The following is a 21,619-nucleotide window of genomic DNA, read 5'->3' as shown; positions in this document are numbered from 1 at the left end:
AACTCATCAAACTGCACACTTTAGGGGCACCTGGGTGGCTCAGCGGGTTAAAGCCTCTGCCTTCAGCCCAGGACATGATCCCAGGGTCCTGGGATCGAGCCCCACATCGGACTCTCTGCTCAGTGCAGAGCCTGCTTCTCTCTCTCTCTCTCTCTCTCTCTGCCTGCCTCTCTGCCTACTTGTGTTCTCTGTCAAATAAATAAATAAAATCTTTTAAAAAAACTGTACACTTTAAATACATAAAATTCATTGCTCATCAATTATACTTCACAAAACCTGAAAAATCGTATAGTCAAAAAACTCTTTTAAAGAAAGAAAATTGGGGGGCGCCTGGGTGGCTCAGTGGGTTAAGCCGCTGCCTTCGGCTCAGGTCATGATCTCGGGGTCCTGGGATCGAGTCCCACATCGGGCTCTCTGCTCAGCAGGGAGCCTGCTTCCTCCTCTCTCTCTGCCTGCCTCTCTGCCTACTTGTAATCTCTCTCTGTCAAATAAATAAATAAAAAAAAAAAAAAAAGAAAGAAAATTGGGGCACCTGGGTGGCTCAGTGGGTTAAAGCCTCTGCCTTCGACTCAGGTCATGATCCCAGGGTCCTGAGATCGAGCCCCGCATCGGGCTCTCTGCTCAGCAGGGAACCTGTTTCCCCCTTTCTCTCTGCCTGCTTCTCTGCCTACTTGTGATCTCTGTATGTCAAATAAATAAATAAAATCTTTTAAAAAAAAAAATCAGTGGCTTCCCAGTACCCTTAGGAAAAAACAAAACAAAACAAAAATTATTGCCATCGAAGTTCTAATTGTGGAATTTCAGTACCATCCCTGGGGAAGGGGATGGATATGGACGGCAATTATGAAATGCCAGGTAACTAATGATGGTGATAACAGTAGTAGTAATAGTAGTAATAATAAAACTCCTTTTTCTTGAGCATCTAGGAATTTTACATATGCCTTAATTAGGATTCTGCCCAGAAAGAAGAACTAGAGACAAGTACTAGTTGCAGGTAATTTATTTGGAATGTGCTCCCAGGGATTTAATGTAAGATCCTAGAGTAAAACAGAAAAGATGGAGCCATCCCAAGGGTGCATTGCCAACTAAGAGCACTGCTATTAGCACCTTGGGGTAGAACCTACCAAAACCATCTGAGGATTGTCTAGAATGCCTCTCAACATGGTCCACCCAAGGATTGCTCTGAGAAGGATTTATCCATTGGCTTCTATGCCCCATTAATTAGGATTAGCCCGGGGGCATCAGATCCTCTTGCATTCAGAACAGGTTTCCACCAGTGTCCTGTAACCTGGTTTTGGAAAAGCTCCAGGACAGAATGCAGAAAAAAATGCGAGAAGAATTGAAGCCCTCACTAAGCTGTTTTCTGCAGCTTCAGCTAGACTCTAAGGGAAGTCTGAGAGGATGTGGTAAGGCAATAGTGATACCAGAACATCCCTTGCATTGCTCAGATCTGTCTATGTTCTATATTAGATCCCATTTATCATGCTGTCTTCAAGGTGATGGCTGGCAACAATCTTGATGAAAGACTCAATGGTACTCATAATTCTTTGCAGGATGTTATGTTGCTCATATGTCTTTTCTGTCCTATAGTATGCTATACTCAGCCATATGGATGATTTTCATTAACACTAAAAGAAGCCAGACCAAAGGAGCATATACTGTATGATTTAACATATATAAAATAAAACACAGGCAAAATATTCGCTGAGGGGCACTTGGGTGGCTCAGTTGTTAATCAGCTGCCTTCGACTTGGGTCATTATCCTAGGGACCTGGGATCAAGCCCTGCATCCAGCTCCCTGCTCAGCAGGAAGTCTGCTTCTCCCTCTCCCACTCCCCCCTGCTTGCCTTCCCTCTCTCACTGTGTCCCTCTCTGTCAAATGAATGAATAAAAATTTTAAAAAATTCTGTTGAAAGTCAGGATAGCAGCTCCACTTCATGGAGGAAGAGCAGTGTCTGGAAGAAGGTAAGAGGAGGTTTCTGGATGCTGGTAAGATTTTTTTTTTTAAGATTTTATTTATTTATTTGACAAATATCACAAGTAGGCAGAGAGGCAGACAGAGGAGGTGGGGGAAGAAGGGTCCCCGCTGAGCAGACAGCCCAATGTGGGCCTCCATCCCTCAACCCTGGGATCATGACCTGAGCCGAAGGCAGAGGCTTTAACCCACGAGCCACCCCCGTAAGATAGTTTTTTGATCTGGATCTGGGTTCTTGGTCCATAGGTATCTTAAATTTGTAAAAATTCATTAATTGGGATACCTATACTTTCCTGCATGTGTATTATACTCCCAACATAATTTTTTAAATGGGAAGTAGCCTGAGCCAAATCTCTTTTTCTTCTGAGAAACCAACTAACAGTAAACACTAGATGTGTCTGGACGGTTCAGTCACTTAAGTGTCTGAGTCTTGATCTCTGGGTGGTGACTTTGGCCCTGTGTTGGGTTCCGTGTTGGGTAAAGAACCTATTAAAAAAAAAAAAAAGGAAAGTAAACACTATTGCTAACCATTAAGATTTCTGGATTTGCAGCTCATGCTCATTAAGAACATGGGCTCTGGCAATTAAAAAGCTGTTCTGCCACTCTCTGTGTGCCATTGCCCAAGTTATTTAAACTGGTTAAGATTCAGTTCCATTGTATAATGGAAAACACAATAGAACCTATTATATAGGTTTGGTGTGATAATTAAAGTAACATACATAAAGTAGCCAGCACTGTAGCTGATATACATTAACTACTCAGTAAACAATAACTGTTATAAGTAATATTAGTTTTTGTCTTTCTATTTTTATCAAGTTTTCAAGTTTTCAGCAGTGAACATGGACATGGTCTGCAGGTGCAAGGATGTTCCTTGTAGTATTGTTTGAAATCTCAAAGAAAAAAACTGGAGACAAGCTAAATATGCATCTACTGGACAATGGGCAAATCAACTGTGATATAGTCATAATACAGAATAGCACAAAGCAGTCACAGTGAATCAGTTAAAGCTACAGAGATAGATGTGGATAAAAGAAAATGTTGCAGGCGCCTGGGTGGCTCACTTGGTTAAGCAACCGCCTTCAGCTCAGGTCATCCTGGAGTCTTGGGATCGAGTTCCACATCAGGCTCCCTGCTCGGCAGGGAGCCTGGCTCCACTGAACTCTCTCTTCTCATGCTCTCTCTCTCTCATTCTCTCTCTCTCAAATAAATAAAATCTTAAAAAAAAAGTGTGTGGGGGGGGGAGTGTTGAGAGGGGCACCTGGATGGCTCAGTTAGTTAATCATCTGCTTTTGGCTCAGGTCATGATCCTGGGGTCTTGGGATCAAATCCCACATTGAGCCTCACATTGGGCTCTCTGCTCAGCAGGGAGACTGCTTCTCCCTTTCTGTCTGCTGCTCCCCCTGCTTGTGCTCTTTCTCTCTGTTAAATAAATAAATAAATCTTAAAAACAAAAGTTAATAGTTTTAGGTTATTTAATTTAAAGGATATGTGTAAATACATACTTTTATATCCATAGTCTATACCTCGAAGAATACGTAAGCTTTCCTCTGTAGTGCAAAAATAGTGCAGTTGAATAGTGTGTGATAGAGAAACTGATTTCACACTGTATACTCTTTCCGGCTATTGGATTTTCCCTTCAATATAGACTCTACTGTAAAAACACCACTATCAAAAAAGAGAATTTCTTTTAAAAGCCAAGATCTTGGGGAACCTGGCTGGCTCAGTCAGTTGAGCATTGGCTCTTGATTTCAGCTCTTGTCCTGATCTCAGGGTTGTGGCATCTAGTCCTGTGCTGAGCTCCATATTCTGTGGAGTCGGCTTGAGATTCTCTTTCCCTCTTCCTCTGCCCCTTTCCCCATTCTCACTCTCTCTCAAATAAATAAATCAATATTTTTAAAAACCTTAAGATTGGGATACCTGGGTGGCTCAGTCAGTTAGCATCTCCCTTGGGCTGATACCATGATCCTAGTGTCCTGGGATTGAGCCCTGTGTCTGGCTCCCCTGCTCAGGGGGTAGTCCACTTCTCCCTCTCTCGCTGCCCCTCAACTCCTGCTCTCTCCCTCTCTCTCTCTCTCTCTCTCTCTCAAATAAATAAATTTTTAAAAACCCCAAAACCCTAAGATCTCAAAAAGTTTTGGTGAATCACTGAAACCCGGTTCTACCTAACGCAGTTTAAAATCACAGGTGATGGTGGTTGGACTGGATGACATCACCGCAGTTTCAAATTCCACAGTTTCAAATTCTGAGAGCGCTCCCTTCTTTGACAGATGGGAATGGCTCTACAAACCTGGCCATTTTGACTGGGCTGAGAACCAAGTCTGATTCATTAGCCAAAATGAATCGGACCAATCAGAGAACAATATGCAAGTAAGGGACTGACTGTCCAGAGCTTGATCACTGTTGCTTTGAACTTCGCAGTTTAGAGTGCTGCCACCTGCAGGCCACATTTCTCAACAGCCTGTCCCTGGAAATAAACTAGGGGGATTCTTCTCTCAGTTGAGTTTTCTCTGTAGGGCTCTGGATTGGAGAAAGAGTGATAAAAATTTCTCCCTTTCTCCTTTCCCTTGAAGCTCACTACTCTGCCACAAACCCAAACTTGTGACAGTAGTTCCCAGGAATGGGGACTGTGGCATCAGACTGTCTGCCTTTATGCTGGGTCAATCAAATCCCTCTTCTATACCTCAGTTCTCTCATCTATAAAATGGTGATGATAAGAGCTCTTCTGTATAGTTGTGAAGATTGAATCAGATCATGTAAACCACTTAGCACAATGGCTGGTACAGAGTGAGCAGAAAAAAATATCAATAGTTGCTAGGCAGAGCTTCAGAAGTTTCTCCTATTCTAAACTGACAAATAGTACCTTGACACAAAACAGTGCAGTGGGAAGACCTTTGGCACATGGCTCTACCGCTTCTGGCCTGTGACCTTGGGCAAGTGTTCTCACCTCTCTGAACCTTACCTGACCTCACAGGTGGTTTTGGATATTACATGAAATCATCTATATAAAGCACCAATCACAGTACTTGGCATAGAGTGGACAGTTAAATGGAGTGACAATGGAGTGATGATTAACACAGGATTAGTTACCAAGTATAGGCCAAGGTTGAACAGCTCAGACCACAAACATGCAGGCCACAGGCAGTCACTAACCAACAGATATTTTTGTCTGGCCCTCAGTGTTTTATAATTTTTAAATTAGTTTCTAGTATTAAAAGCTGAAATTCCACATTTAAGGCCAGATTCTTAACTTCTTTTAAAATGAGAAGGTTTGACAATGTATTATACCAGATCTACAAGGAAGAGGGCATATAAGAGGGAGACCTAATTTCTTCCAAAGGAGCCAAATAATGCTCCCTGAAGAAGTGGTGTTAAAAGCTGAGACATTAAGATTAAATAGAGGCTAGCCAGATAAAGAGAGAGGGGACAATGCTCCAAGTGGAGGGACTGCCATGTCCAAAGGCGTTGAATCGGGGAGATTAGTGCCTCCAGGAAACATCAGGAAAGCTCACTGGCTGGAGAACAGTGAGCAAGGAGAAGGTGGGAAGACGGAAAGGCTCTAGCAGGCACCTTAAGGATTTCGGACTTCATTGAGAGGACCAATGTAGCTGGAAGCTGGGAGGTAGCCAGTTGGAGGCTAGATGGTCAGAATGGAGAAGGTCAGGGGTCAACAGTTAGCAGCTGAAAAAACAGAAAAGTACTAGGGCAGAATACGATCTGGTCTGACAAAGGGCAGACTTTATAAGAATCAAGTTGAGGTGGATACTGGGGGAATATCTTATGTTCATTTCAATTGTGGAAAAATGGGAAGAATAAAGATTTGGCAAAAGGACATATTAAAAACAAGACACAGAGCTAGATTCACAATACCTATCTCTAATTTGTTGCTTTTCTTACTACACTAGCTTTCTCAAGGTGAATAAACTCAGCACCAAAACTATGTTGCTAATAATACTATCTCCTATTTATTGAGAGCTTGTTAAATGTTAGGCTCTATGTATATGTGCATTATTAGCTTGTTAGTTCACTCAGTTAACAAATACAGTCCACCCAAAACATTATATACCAAGGCACTGGGCACACAAGAATAAATGAGACAGATACCATCCTTGTCCTATGGGAGTTCACAATCCAGAAAGGAAATGAGTAGTTGAGGAAGTAATTATAGAGGGTAATTGGCAGGTACTTTAGGGAGAGTATAATAGTGAACCCAACCTACCATGGGTGGCAGGAAAAGCTTTTTGGAAGAAGGGACAGCCAAGCTGAAAAAGTAGAAGTAAAACAAGGAAAGAAAAAGAGAAGGCATTACCTGGAAAATACTTCTCCCCATAACCTGATGAGATAGAAGATATGGTTATTCTCTTTTCACAGATGAGAAAACTGATGTTCTTAGAGATTAAGTCGCTGATCCACTAGATAGTGCTAGGGCAATGGCGTAAGTCTGGATTTACCTAGACCAAAGCTCATTTTCGTGGCTGTTAAGCTACATATTTCTATTAGCTTGTCCTTTCCTTCCAATGGTCATATGAGTGGAATGGCTTGTTAACTGAGATGTCTGCAATGCAGGAAGTTGAAATCATGGCTTACAAACCATTCAAGCATGTCTGTGTCAGGGGTTGGCTGTCAATTTTGGAATGGCATCTATTTAGTGACACAGCTGTGCACTAATGCCTGAATGGATGTTTAGCTCAACTGGACATGATTCAACAGCTAGTACTGAGCGCCTACTGTGTGCCCAGCAAGGGGCCAGGCACTGTCAGAATGACAGAGATGATGAGTTCCTAAGTTCCTAAGTATGAGGATAAAGATGGTGTTTATCGCTAACAAATGAAACAATAACAAAGCCGTAATCCTGGCAGTTAGAAACTGTAGGTAACTTGAAATAGCTACCAGATTCTGAGCATCAACCAGGTGCCAAGCACTGCATGATACCTAAATGAAAATAAAAATGATCATGATCATAACTAAAAACTGGAAGCGCATACTGTGTTGAGCAGTTCACACGTATTATCTGATTCTTTCAACCCATGTTTATTCTATAATGTTAGTATCATAGGATTAGTGACCGTCATTATCAGTATGATAGGTAATATTGCCTATTTTACAGATGAGGAAATGGATGCAGAGATTTTGTCTAAGATGAGGAGCAAAGACGTAGAAGAGCTATAATTCAAACCCAGGTCTGCCTGACTCTAAAATTGGGACGGGGGGGGGGTGTCGTTCCTGGGTGGCTCAGTTGATTAAGTGTCTGACTCTTGATCTCAGCTCAGGTCTTGATCTCAGGATCTTGATCTCAGGGTCATGATTTCAACACCCATGCCACGCTCCTTAAAAAAATAATAAATAAATAAAATAAAACAAAATAAAATAGATATAAATAAAATAAAATTTGGACTCTAGCCCATTGCACCATACTATCTCTGCAAAGCTTATAAAAACTCAGAGGAATTTTGTATGATCTGCATGGACAAGCATACATCCAGATAGAGGAAATAAATGTCAGTGCTTTTAAAACCCTCCAGGGAGGGGCACCTGGGTGACTCAGTGGCTTGAGCCTCTCCCTTCAGCTCAGGTCATGATTTTAGGGTCCTGGGATCGAGCCCCACATTGGGCTCTCTGCTCAGCAGGGAGCCTGTTCCCCCCCAACATCTGCCTGCCTCTCTGCTAATTTGTGATTTCTCTTTCTGTCAAATAAATAAATAAAATCTTAAAAAAATAAATAAAATAAAGGAAGAGATAATTATTAAAAAAAAAAGAGAGAGAGAAAAGAAAACCAAAAACCCTCCAGGGAAATAGAGAAACAGGCAAAAACAACAAGAAATAATAGCAAAGTATCAATTAGTTAGACACTAGTTAATTCCTAAAACAGAGAACCTACCCAAAATATTCATAAACTATTCTTTTTTTTTTTTTAAAGATTTTATTTATTTATTTGACAGTCAGAGATCACAAGTAGGCAGTGAGGCAGGCAGAAGCAGGCTCCCTGCTAAGTAGAGAGCCCGATGTGTGGCTCAATCCCGTGTGGCTCGATCCCATGACCCTGAGATCATGACCTGAGCTGAAGGCAGAGGCTTAACCCACTGAGTCACCCAGGTGCCCCTTCATAAACTATTCTTTTTCTGTCATTTAATTCTACTTAAACTTGCTGGTAAATTACCTTTAATTAGAAACTAAAGCTCAGAATTTTTGGTATCAAGATACACTTCCTTTAATTCTTACTTTATATCAATGTAAAAAGAAAAGAAAAGAAAACAAAACAAAACTACTTCAAAGAAGCCAGTGTCAAGCAAATAAGTGACCCCATTAAGTATGGGATACAAGTTGCACTTAGCAAACTGGAAGAAAAAAGTCCCCAGCAGGAGGCAGCCATCAGCCCTGAGCCATGTTAGCACTCTGTCTGTGGTCAGGGAGGTATGTAGCCTTATTCCAGATGTTCAGATATGGCCACAGGAGAAATCTGTGTAGTTAAAGAAGTGTCCAGAATTGGCTCTGTGACACATGGACTGGGAAGATCACTGCTGTGTTCAAACATATGGATATTTTCTTTCCCTCTGTTTGTTTACCCTCTGTCTCAACATAAAAATGCAAGAAAAGAAACTAGTCTTTATCAAGTGCCACTTTGTATATTGTATATTATTGTCTCAACAGTTCATTTAGTACTGTAGAAATGAGTTCAGAGAGGTAGAACTTCTATTATAGCAACTATAAAAGTTACTTATTATAATTATCTTGTTACTAAATAATAACTATAGCTTCCATTTATTGAGTGCATGGGATGTGCCAGGCACTGTGAAGGGCACTTCTGCACTTCTCATCCATTACTTCATAACCTTGATGACGACCCTATGGTTTAGGGGCTATTACTCATTTTACAGAAAAAGAAACAGATGTTCAGGAGGTTAAACTACTTCTCAAGGCCACAGTGAGCCCACAGTGAGCAAGCAGCAGCATCTATTCATGTGTCTGCCTCCCCACCAATCCCTGTAAATTTCTTGAGAGCAAGCACTATGCCTTATCCATCTCTTATTTCTAGTCTCTAACACTGCCTGGCATGGAGTAGGCAGAATCCAGTAAACATTTGTCAACAAATGAAAAAGAAACAGTTTCCTAAGATAAGTGGTAGAGCCATCATTGGGATTTACACCTTCTGCTTTCAAGTCTAGTGTGCTTTCCATAATTAAATCCTGATTAATCACTCACATGCTTCTTTTACTCTGGAAATTTCTATTAGACACTTTCCATGTGAGTATGATAGAGCAATTCCACTTCTCAGTCTTTATCTTAAAGAAATACGAGCACATGTGTTTAAGGATGTATTACTAGGGTATGAATTGCTGGTATTTCAGAAAAAAAATTGAAAAACAAATGTCCATCAATGGAAGTATGATTAAATGGCATATCTATTCTATAGAATAGTGTGCAACTTTAAAAAGAGTAAAGGCAGTCAGAGAAGGACAAAAAACCATATGATTTCAGTCATATGTGGAGTTTAAGAAACAAAACAAGCAAAGGAGGGGAAAAAAAGAGAGAGAAAGATAAATCAAGATACAGACTCTTGGGGCACCTGGCTGGCTCGGTCAGAACAGAGTGTGATTCTTGATCTTGGGGGGTGAGTCTGAGCCCCACGTTGGGTGTGGAGATTACAAAAAAAAAAAAAAAATCCCCAAAACCAAAAAACAAAAAAACGAGACTCTTAACTATTGAGAACAAACTGATGGTTACCAGAGGGGAGGGGAAATGGGTGAAATAAGTGACGGGGATTAAGGAGTCCACTTGTCGCGATGAGAACCAGGTGATGTATGGAAGTGTTGAATCACTATGTGCACACCTGAAACTTATATAACACTGTGTGTTAACTGGAAATAAAAAAATAAAAATAAAATAGAGTAAGGTAGACTTCTGATGGAGAAGAATGAACCTAAGATTGTATTAAATAGAATAAACAGGTTTCAGAATGTTAAGTATAGCTTAATGTGCATACCAATAATACTGGCTTCAATATTTGTTATGTGCCTTGTTTTAGGCATTCTCCGAAGTGCAGATTCCCATATTTCACTGAAACTAAGATATTGTTTATCGAATGCTTATAATTACTTGGACCTGTGCTAAACATTCTGATTTCAAAGATAAAGTCAATGGCTATAACTTCTTATAGATCTGATTTTCCTATCTATCCCCTCCCCTCCCAATCCCACTAAAACTTCAGTAAAGGATTGCATTAAAGCATAAAAAATGAGAGAGGGGACAATAAATACAACAGAATTTTGGATGTGGAAAAGCAGATAAATGAGGGTTCCGACAGACCCAACAATGCTGAATCCTGGGCCAGGTGGGCTCAGTTGGAAGACCATGTGACTCTTGATCTTGGGGCTGTGAGTTCGAGCCCCACATTGGGTGCAGAAATTACTTAAAATCTTTTTAAAAAGATAAATAAGTAATAATATAAAATAATAAAAAATTAAAAAAGAAAATTTGAGCACCAGCCAAAGAAGTGCAATAGCTGAATAAAAGTTCCATAAGGAAAGATTATTTTAAAAAGAGTTGAGGAAATCATAAAATCATTTCGTGTAAGTTTCCAGATTATCCACTGTATGCCCAGCACAATGAATGAGAATAGACCCACATTAAGACTCACCACTATGAAATATCAGAACTCTGTAAATAAAGACAAGATTCTATAAGCTTCTACAGAAAAAGAAAACTGGCCCCATATAGATCAGGGATCAGAATGGCTCTGGCTTTTCGACAGCAACATGGAAGTAGAAGCAAAGGGAGGAATGTCTTCAAAATTCTGAAAGATGATTTTCATCCTAGGATACTATGGCTGGTTAAACCATAGACACCATCATTAAGACATGTGGATAAAGACATAATCAAATACATGAGGGGTTAAAGTTTTTACCTCTTTTTAAAAATGTATTCATTTATTTTAGTAATCTTTGCACCCAACATGGGCTCAAACTCATAACCCCTAGATCAATAGTCAGCCAGGCATCCCCAAAATTTTTACCTCTAATGCATCCTTTCATGAGAAGCTACTGGCAGATATAGTCCACCAAAACTAGAGGTCCAACAAAGATAAAAGTTATGGGATTTAATACACAGGAGAGCCAATGCAGGGGAGAAGCAAAGGGAATTCCAAGAAGCAGGAAGGAACATTCTAGGATGAAAACTGTGCTCCAGATGTAGAGGGCTACCTATCCAGATGGGAGCACTCTAACTCAAGAGAGACATACTGAAGACAGTTGCATTCAAGAACTCTCAAAGTTGAAAGTGTAGAGCCCAGGTGAGTGTGGCTCTGATTCTTACCTTCATTCAGCTTGTCTGGAGCAGTTGGTGATGAAGATCAAATGCTCCCCAAACTGGTTAATAATGTAAGTGAAAAAGGGATAGCTTTGGGGCTAAAGATGCTATTTCCAGCCTCTGGCCACGCCAGTACCCTCCTGCCCCCAGAATCATCCTGAAGAGCCAGTCTCTGAAAGGAGATGGGCTTCCTGACATGGATTATCAGAGTACCAGACAGGAAACAGCGTCCAAAGGAACTGGGCCTGGTTTAAGTTACTGTAGAGGCGGAGGGAGTCACCTTTCTAGGCTTTCCTTTCTTGAGTTACTCTTCACAGTTGAATCTGAAGGTCCTTAAAGGTCCTTTGGAATAAGAATTAACAATTAAATAGAATTAAATATCCCCTGTGCCACATGGAGGGATGATCAGAGGTGGGCAGGGAGACCTTCCTGTAGGAACCACCAACAGCAGATGACTGAGCTGTATATTGTAAACCAGATTATCTAGCTTCTTCTGTTACTTGATATCACTGGCATGAAAAGAGAGGCGGGGAGGAAGGAAACATTATAGAAGAAAAGGAAACTTAAGAGACATAAAAACCAAATGTAACATGTTGACCTCTTTTGGATCCTGACCCAAATGAACCAATCATGAAAGGACAATTAGGGAAATGCGAATAATAAGTGAGGATCACGTGATATTAACTGGTGTTAATTTTGTTACATATAATAATGGTATGCTCTTGTTTAAATATTAAGTTAGAGATACATGCTAAAAATATTTAAGCAAAGAATGGCATGCTATCTGGGATTTGTTTTAATATTCTCCAGGAGGGTGCCTGGGTGGTTTAGTTGGTTAAGCACCGGCATCTTGGATTGGGCTCAGGTCACGATCTCATGGTGGTGAGATGGAGCCTGGCATCTAGTTCTGCACTGGGCGTGGAGCCTGCTTAAGATTCTCTGTCTCCCTCTCCCTCTTCCCCTCCCCAGCCACTCACATGTGCGCTCTCTCTCTCTCTCTCTCTCTCTCTCTCTCTCTCTCTCTCTCCCCCAAGAATAAAAAGTGTTGGGGGGACAGAGAGATGAAATAACATTGGTGAAGTTTTGGAAATTGCTGAAGCTTGGTGATTGGTAAATGGGGGTTTACTATACACTTCTTTCTTTTTTGGGGTATGTTTGTAAGTTTCCATGATATAATGCTCAAAAACAGGGGAACACAATCAGTGCAGAAAATTCATGATACAGATACAGATACAGATAAGCAAAATGGAAAAAAATATTATGCATAATCCATAACATTTTGTAGCTCTTTCCACTGTATATACACACACATGTATCTATGTATTTTAAAATTGGGATCATACCTGATGTATTTAATATTCTTGTTTGCTACTTTATGTATCATGAGCGTTTCCCCATGGATTACATTTTCTACAACAGCATTCTACGTACACAGATTTATTCTACAGAGTTGTATAGTATTCTATGATGTAATTGTTTTCTACTATTACTGTACAATATATTGGTTCTTTTGAGGTGTTCCTTGAAATTATGAATAACACAGCAAAGGGTATAAGCCTTAATAGTTTTCCTGGAAAAATATCCTAAAAGAGGAATGGTTGGGTCAGATCTTAGTTTACTTATACAAATTAAAGGTGGAGGACTGGAACGCCTGGGTGGCTCAGTGGGTTAAGCTGCTGTCTTCAGCTCAGGTCATGATCCCAGGGTCCTGGGATCGAGCCCCAAATCGGGCTCTCTGCTCAGCAGGGAGCCTGCTTCCTCCTCTCTCTCTGCCTGCCTCTCTGCCTGCTTGTCATCTCTCTCTGTCAAATAAATAAATAAAATCTTTAAAATAAAATAAAGGTGGAGGACTCACTGTCCTCTCAACCACCTCCTGCTTTCATTCATTCCTATTCTTCAACTACTTCATTTTTGAAATTGTACTCATCTTTATTTTTTTAAGATTTTATTTATTTATTGGAGAGAGAGTGAGAGCATGGGGGGATGGGGTAAGGCAGGGGCAAAGAGAGAAGCAGACTCCCTGTTGAGTGTTGAGTCTGACAAGGCCCCCATCCCCAGACTCCGAGATCATGACCTGAGCTGAAGGCAGGTTAACCCACTGAGCCACCCAGGCACCCCTGAAATTGTACTCATCTTTCAAGACCTACTTCTAACCCTGAAGATCTTATGAGGTATGTCCTCACTTCTCTAATTAGATTGCCAGTTCCTAGAAAGCAATAAAGAGGGGTCCAATTTTGCTTCCATCTGTAAGAGCTAATTTCCAAATGCTTGAAAATGATTTGCAGTTTTTGAATAGGGTTGCCAGGAATAGTGGTTCCTAAACCACAGATCTTCACATTCACCTAGAGAGATTAATAAGGGAAAAATAGAGATTCCTGGGTCCACATCCCCAAGATTCTAATAGGATATTTAGGTGATCATCAGATGTAGCCACTTTGAATCACTTTATTTACTTACTATTGCTTCTACATTCTCTTTATTGGATTATTCATTATATCTTCTTGTTTCTTCAAGTGTCATTTATTTGAGTTCCTTCAGTATTTGCATCCCAGGTGAACCATGTCCATAAGATGTCTACAAATGCCGCTGAACTCTTTCTGTGTACAGAGTAGAGCTCTAAGTTCTTATCACCTGAGCCTCCTTGGGCCTCAAGGAATAAATCACTCCCATGCTCCCAACTGACAGGTCTTATCTGGTTAAATGATCCTGTCCTTGTAGATATCTCCTAAGAATCTTGACACAGACAAGGTGTATCCATTACACTTACCTGTTCCTACTTTGGCCACCAATGTCGCTGCCCAGGGAGGCTCTTTGGGTTCTTGGCCTGGGTTGGGACTTCACCAACTCTGATGTCCTTGCCAGTTTGTGTCCACCTCAGAATAACAGAGCAATTCTTCAAGATCCACACTGTAACAAAGTGGAATATATTTCAAAAAAGGGTGCTAGAGACCCTATTCCTCCACCTTTTCACATTCTGTCATCTGGGCCCCATAGCAGCTCTGTTTGAGACTTGGAATAAAACAGGAAAACAGTTTGGTTTATTTTTTAAAAAATATTTTATGTATTTGACAGAGTGAGAGAGAGAGCACAAGCAGGGGGAGGGGTAGACAGAGGGAGAAGCAGACTCCCTGCTGAGCAGGGAGCCCCACGGGGACTCAGTCTCAGGACTCAATCTCAGGACCCTGGGATCATGACCTGAGTTGAAGGCAGATGCTCAACCTACTGAGCCACCCTGGTGCCCCAGAAAACAGTTAATTTGCAGTCCCTTATTCTACAGGACTCAGACATAGGCAGGTCCTCAAGGGTAGGTAGGGGGACATTAAAGACTGTTTTCCCCCTGAAAGCTTTTCTGTTCCTCCCCATCAGTATTAGGTCACCAAATAAACTCATGCAAATGGTAGGAGCTCTACTGAGCACTGTTGAGTCTTAAGATACTTTTGAAGGCAAGCTTGGTTAAAATCCAGTTCCGCCTCTCACAGCTGTGACCATGACCATGTTTCTCCGAGAGCCTCATTTTTCTCACCAGTAAAATTAAGACAATAATATCTATCTTGAAATATTGTTGTTAGAGATTAAAACATGATAGTTTTTGTTTTTAGCATAGTGCCTACAACATAGTTAGTGCTTCATAAATGGGAGTGATGATTATTTCCTCTAGACCACCTACCTTTTCAGGTACATCTAATAAAGACTGACTTTCAGAAGTGGGCCCAATCTCTGGTCGGTCTGGGACCCACAACAGTATTTTGAGTGATTCCTTAAACACAGGACATACCTGGTACCAACAAATGAATATTATTTACTTCAAGGTTGTCATCACCTTGGAGGCAGCACGCTTATGCCCAGGAGGTTTCCACTCTTCAAACCATTACTGGGACGCCCAATTCAGAAAAAACTTCAGGGTCTATGACACAGGCTCTCTGGCAGCAAATCTTCTTTTTTGTTTGTTTGTTTGTTTGTTTGTTTGTTTTGAGTGAGAGGGAGTGAGTGGTGGGAGAGGGGGTGCGTACAGAGGGAGAGAAAGAATCCTAAGCAGGCTCTGTGCCCAAGTGCCCAGCACAGAGCCCAATGTGGGGCTTGATCCCACAATCCTGTGATAATGACCCGAGATGAAATCAAAAGTTGGAGGCTTAACTGACTGCCCCACCGAGGTGCCCTGCAAATCTTCATCTTCCATAAAGACAAATTCCAATTTTGAAGTAATCAGAAGTGGGGTGCCTGGATGGTTCAGTTGGTTAAGCATCTGCCGTCAGCTCAAGTCATGATCCCAGGGTCCTGGGACTGACTCCTGAGTTGGACTCCTTGCTCAGTGGGAAGTTTGTGCTTCTCCCTCTACCTGCTGTTTCCCCTGCTTTCTGTCAAATAAATAAGTTTTTTAAAAGTGGCACTGTTGAAACAAATATTTTTTTAAAAAGGCAGGGGGTGCCTGGGTGCCTCAGTCAGTTAGGTATCCAACTCTTGATTTCAGCTCAACTCATGATCTCAGAGTCATGAGATCAAGCCCTGCAAGGGGCTCCGAGCTGAGCATGGAGCCTTCTTAATTTTCTCTCACCCATGAGATCATAACTTGAGCTGAAATCAAGAGTCAGATGCTTAATCAACTGAGCCACCCAGGTGCCCCAGAAGATTTGATGATTCTTAATATTTACTTCCAAATTGCTTTCCAGTAGGTTTTTACTAATTTATAATGCCACTAGAAACACTTGAATAATACCTGTTTCACTACATCTTTAAAAGCACTTAGTATTTAAAAAAAAAAAAACCTGAAAAGCACTTAGTATCACAATTTTAATAAATTAGGAGGAGGAAAAATATTCCATCCAAAACAATTTTGAGGTCTATTGGTTTGACTTCTCCCATCCCCCCCAAAATCCAAAAAATTATACGAATAGCAAAAATTTGTTAGTAAGTGTGTGATTTCTCAAAATAAGTACTTTGAAGGGAGCCATTTATTTAGATGTTTATCTTGATATATTTGTATGTTTTTTTTTAAATTAATCTCATCACTTCACATTCACACCTCCAAGGAAAACATAGACATGATTTTAGTCAACCTGACAGAATGCCAGTGTGATGACTCATATCCTGTTCACCTCTAGAGTTCAGTGTTGGTTCTATATTGCCAGGCCCCACTTTGCTAAGGACTTGCTACTGCCTAAGGGCATTCTGGATGCTGGGTCCATCTCTCCTCTAAGGGGAGATTATCTTTTAAAGTGAAAGAAAACTAACCCCCTTTCATACTTTTATACCAGCTATACCAGCTAACAAGAAGGGCACAGACAGGGTAGAAAATTCTCGTCACCCTGACTCCCCTACTGAAGAAATTGATCTTTTTTTTTTTTTTAAAGATTTTATTTATTTATTTGAGAGAGAGAGAGAGTGGGAGCAGGGGAAGGAACAGAGAGAGAGGGACAAACAGACTCCTTGCTGAGCTCAGAGCCTATTATGGGGCTTGATCTCACAACCCTGAGATCATGACATGAACTAAAACCAAGAGTCGGAGGCTCAACCGACTAAGCCACCCAGGCACCCTATGTTTTGTTTTTGTTTTAATTATTGTTTTTAAGTTACACAAGCCATATATATTTATTGTAAAAAAAAAAAAAAGGCAAAACCAGCTATAAAATATACCATTATTTCCAACACCAAGAAGTAGCTCATAACATTTTGAAGTATGTACTTTCATACCTTTTCCCCTATGTATATATGTTTTGTAAGTAATAGCATATCATACACATTGTTTTTAAACTTTTTTCTCACATAATAATAATTACAGGTTATATCTATAAATGGGACAGGTACAATTCCAAATATTCTTATGCATAACTCATTTAATCCTCATGATAACTATAAGGAGGTCAATATTAATATTCCCATTTACTGATAAGGAGACTGAGGCAGAGAAATTAAGTAATTTTCTTAAAGTCACAAGTTAATAAGTATCTGGAATATTTTCCCATGTCATTAAACTCATTACTACAATTTCTTTTGCATGACTGCAAGATATCTCATTTGTGAATAAAGTATCATTTATCCCACCTCCTTTTATGAGACATCTAGAGTATTTCCTTTTTGTAGGCTATACACATCACTAAGATGACCAGATTTAATAATTTTTAAAAAAGATTATTTATTTATTTGACAGAGCGAGAGACAGAAAAATAGGGAACACAAGCAGAGGGAGTGGGAGAGGGAGAAGAAGTCCTCCTGCTGAGCGGGGGGCCTAATGTGGGGCTTGATCCCAGGACCCCAAGATAATGACCTGAGCTGAAGGCAGATGCTTAATGACTGAGCCACCCAGGTACCCCTAAGATGACCAGCTTTAAACTACATCTTTGTGCACATCCCTAGTTATTTTCTTAGGCTAAACGCCCTCAGGAACAGTTGCATCAATTTTATTTCCTCCCAAAAGGTGCTCCTTTCTCTATGTTCTCCGTGACACTGAATGTTGTAAATTTTACCTCAAAAGTGGTAGCGGTTTTAAAATTCATTTTACCAGTTCTGAGAAATAAGTTCAAGCACTAAAATATGAGTGATTTCTCTAGAGTGAAAAAGGCCAGGGTTTAACACCTCCCCCTTTCTATAATCTTCTCCTGTTTTTTACAGATGTTAAACCTTATGGCTTACACACCAAGTCATCTCAGAGGAATGAGGAGTGTTAACCTGGGACAAACCAGCTTACAGAGGCAAGATTCTTGTGGCATACAGCTCAGCATTCACTAATTCACTCACTCATTTATTCAATAAATATTTCAAAGGTCATTATATGAGTAGTACTAAGCTAGGCAAGGGTCATGGGGTTCACAGAAATAAAATAAAATATTGCTAAATAAAACCCTTAGCACATTACTTGATACTTGTTAAATGATCAAGAAATCAGTATTTATGCCAGGCACCATGCTAAATTCTCAGTGAGTGGGTTATTTCATTTAATCCCTATAACAACCTCTAGGAACTGGGTTCTTTTATCATTCCCATTTTGCAGATAAGGAAACTAAGGCCTAGAGAGGGCTACCCAGCTTGAGCAACATACTTATGTGGGAATTCACATTTGAACTCAAGATTCTAGAGTTTTAACCGTTATGTTATACTATAAAACCCAGTTCTTCCCTGTAAGAAGCATACAGTCGTGTTAATAATACTGAAACAGAAAACAGTTAACAAGTATTAAGCACTCAAGTGCCAAGCAGTTCATTACGTCTTTATGCATAAGATCATGTAATTCATATGACAATTCTATGAGGAATCCTTCCGTCTATGAATCCTGTTTTACAGATAAGAAAATAGACATTCTGAGAGTTTAACTAACTTGGCCAAGACACTACTAAATGGTAGCACCAGAAGCCAAGATACATAAAGAATTACTATAGGGAGGGGTGCCTGGGTGGCTCAGTGGGTTAAGCCTCTGCCTTCAGGTCAGGTCATGATCTCAGGGTCCTGGGATCGAGCCCCACATCAGGCTCTCTGCTCAGCAGGGAGCTTGCTTCCTCCCCTCTCTCTGCCTACCTCTCTGCCTATTTGTGCTCTCTCTCTGTCAAATAAATAAATAAAAATCTTAAAAAAAAAAGAATTACTATAGGGAGAACATTGTGAATTGTGAAACAAGTGATGCTACTTACTTGCCATCTAACGTCAGAAGTCAGAGGAAAGAGACTTTGTGACCTTCTTGTGGTCCAGGACAGAAAGGGAAAATCCTGGCAGCCGTCAGGCCCTGTGTTGAAAGCCTTTACGCAGGTTAGTTCACCGGATCTTCTACGTGATGAAGGTAGTCTCAGTTTGACAGATGAGGAAATAGATCTCTGGGGTGGTGCAATACGTGCAAGGTCACACAGCTAGTGAATGGCATGGCTAGAACTGGAACCTAGCTGTCACTCCAGCCTGAGCCCTTAACCACTCTTTTACATGCTTTCCATTGTTTGATCCTGTTTGTTTGTTTGTTTAAAGATTTTATTTATTTATTTGACAGAGATCACAAGTAGGCAGACAGGCAGGCAGAGAGAGAGAGAGGAGGAAGCAGGCTCCCCACGGAGCAGAGAGCCCGATGCGGGGCTCAATCCCAGGACCCTGAGATCATGACCTGAGCTAAAGGCAGAGGCTTTAACCTACTGAGCCACCCAGGTGCCCCTGTTTGTTTGTTTTGATCCCGCTTCTTGATTGTGCAGAGAAGAGTGGGGAACCAAAGAGGAAAGGGTATTAAGAAAGATAATACAGGGGTGCCTGGGTGGCTCAGTGGATTGAGCTTCTGCCTTTGGATCAGGTCATGATCTCAGGGTCCTGGGATCAAGAGCAGCATCAGGCTCTCTGCTCAGTGGGGAGCCTGCTTCCCACCCCCCTGCCTGCCTCTCTGCCTACTTGGTGATCTCTGTCTAATAAATGAATAAAATTTAAAAAAAGGAAAAGAAAGAAAGAAAGATAATACATATGCAAGAGTGTTAAGGTATATCCAAGGAAAAGGAAGCAGACCTGCTTGGTCATTCATCTGGGGAAGGAGATCTTTGTTCATTTAACTTTTATGACTATATAAACTGTATAAAATGTCTGTTTCTGCCACTATAAATGGGAGCTATTAAAGACAGGGACTGTATCATAGCCATTGTTGTAATGCAGCATCTAGCATAGCGCTTAGCTTGTAGTTCCAGCAGAGGTTGGAAAAACAGGGTGTGGTCACTGCATAGATCTCTGCATGGCAATTAAGGTAGTCCGCAATTCAAATATCCCAAACAAAATAATAGGCACTCAAATCCAACAGGGTATTTAAAAGATAATATCATGATGCTTTGGAGTGATCCCAGGAATACAAGGATGGCCCAATAGCAGAAAGTCTGTCAATATAATTCATCACATGGACAGACCAAAGGGTAAAAATCATGTAATTTTTCATCATACTTAACAGAGACATTTGGTGCAAAAGCATTAAAAACAGGACAATGGGGCGTCTGGGTGGCTCAGTTGGTTGAGTGACTGCCTTTGGCTCAGGTCATGATCCCGGAGTCCCGGGATGGAGTCGTGCATGGGGCTCCCAGCTCCACGGGGAGCCTGCTTCTCCCTCTGACTTTCTCTCCTTTCATGCTCTTTCTCACTGTCTCTCTCTCAAATAAGTAAATAAAATCTTAAAAAAATAATAAAATTAGGATGATGTAGTGGCTGCTCATTATGACCATGAGTGTTGGCTAGAGTACTGAAGAGTCTGGCCAATTCTTTCAGACAAGAAAAAAGTGAAAGAGGTATGTACTCTTTCTGCTTGCCACTCTTGCCAATGATATGACAGTCTGTATGAAAAACACAAGATAATCAGCAAGCAAACTCTCAAAACTATAGAAGACTTATCTTAAAAAAACTCAGGGTGCCTGGGTGGCTCAGTTGCTTGGGTGACTGCTTTCAGCTCGGGTCATGATCCTGGAGTCCTGGGATCAAATCCCACATCAGGCTCCCTGCCCGGGAGGGAGTCTGCTTCTCTCGCTGACCTCTCTCCTCTCATGCTCTCTCTCTCTCTCTAATAAATAAATAAGAAAGATATTTTTAAAAAATCAATAGTTTTCTTTTATACCAGGAGTATTTGCCTTAAAAATGTAATAAATAGATAACATGATCTATAATGGCAAATAAGCTAGTCTATGGAGAGGATCAGCAAACTTTTTCTGTAAAGAGCCAGATAGCAAATAGTTTCTGCTTTATGGGCCGTGTGATCTCTGTGGTGGCCACTCAGTTCTGTCAATACAGTACAAAAGCAGTCATAGACAACATTTATTTATTTATTTATTTATTTTTAAGATTTTATTTATTTATTTGAGAGAGAGACAGTGAGAGAGAGCCTGAGCAAGGAGAAGGTCAGAGAGTGAAGCAGACTCCCCGTGGAGCTGGGAGCCTGATGTGGGACTCGATCCCGGGACTCCGGGATCACGACCTGAGCCGAAGGCAGTCGTCCAACCAACTGAGCCACCCAGGCATCCCGACAACATTTAAATGAATGTGGATATTCTAATAAAACTTTATTTACAAAACCAGACAGCAAGCTGACCTGCACAGGTGTAGTTTGCTGACTCCTGGTCTACAGAAATTGGCCTAAAAGCAATGCCCAAGAAGTTTACTAAAAATTTTCTTCAGGGGTTCCTGGGTGGCACCGTCGGTTGGGCATCTGACTTTTGGTTTTGGCTTGGATTATGGTCTCAGAGTTTTGGGAGCATAGGATCGAGCCCCATGTGGGGCTCTGCATTCAGTGTGGAGTCTGCCTGGGGCTCTCGCTCCCTCTGCCTCCCCTCCTCCACCTCTCCCCGCCACTCACTCTCTCTCTCTCTCTCTCTCAAAGAAATAAATCTTAAAAAAATTTTTTTCAACTCTATTCAG

At 41.0% G+C, this 21,619-nt stretch overlaps 1 long non-coding RNA gene across 1 annotated transcript; it reads right to left on the bottom strand.

Annotated features, from left to right (window-relative positions):
- Window positions 1-7,002: 7,002 nt before the first annotated feature.
- LOC132001690 (uncharacterized) lies at window positions 7,003-18,999 on the bottom strand. Its single transcript, XR_009399650.1, has 3 exons — window positions 18,895-18,999; window positions 14,043-14,182; window positions 7,003-7,299 (listed from the first exon to the last, which is right to left on the bottom strand). It is a non-coding gene; the product is annotated as an uncharacterized LOC132001690 (long non-coding RNA).
- Window positions 19,000-21,619: the final 2,620 nt, after the last annotated feature.

This window comes from Mustela nigripes, chromosome 14, assembly GCF_022355385.1.
Source record: "Mustela nigripes isolate SB6536 chromosome 14, MUSNIG.SB6536, whole genome shotgun sequence".
NCBI lineage: Eukaryota > Metazoa > Chordata > Mammalia > Carnivora > Mustelidae > Mustela > Mustela nigripes.
The sequence above is the reverse complement of the archived record's forward strand: the minus strand, read 5'-3'. Positions and strand labels throughout refer to the sequence as shown.